This window comes from Oryctolagus cuniculus, chromosome 1 (genome assembly GCF_964237555.1).
Source record: "Oryctolagus cuniculus chromosome 1, mOryCun1.1, whole genome shotgun sequence".
Taxonomy (NCBI): Eukaryota; Metazoa; Chordata; class Mammalia; order Lagomorpha; family Leporidae; genus Oryctolagus; species Oryctolagus cuniculus.
The window spans coordinates 68,935,644-68,935,887 of NC_091432.1; the positions used below are offsets into that span (position 1 = coordinate 68,935,644).

The 244-nt window shown below is 75.8% G+C and overlaps 1 protein-coding gene across 2 annotated transcripts in view; it reads right to left on the reverse strand.

Moving 5' to 3' along the window:
- RSF1 (remodeling and spacing factor 1) overlaps window positions 1-244 on the reverse strand; it is a 165,371-nt gene that overhangs the window by 164,615 nt on the left and 512 nt on the right. The window lies entirely within an intron of this gene.

Sequence of the window (244 nt, forward strand, 5' to 3'; positions counted from 1 at the left end):
CCCACACCTAGCCCGAGACGCCCCCACCTCAGCTCCGCGCCGGACACAGTGGCCCTAGGGGGCCTCCGCCCCGCCTCCCCACTGCCCAAGACCCCGGCGGCTGGGCGGAGAAGAGGGCCCCGCGGAGCTGCGCCCCGGGGTGGGGGGGAGACTGAGCTGCGAGGGCCCAGGGTGTCTGAGAGCAGCGGAGAGAAGGAGCACGCCAGGGCCGCTTCCCGCCGGGCGTTCGGGGCCCCTCGCTTAC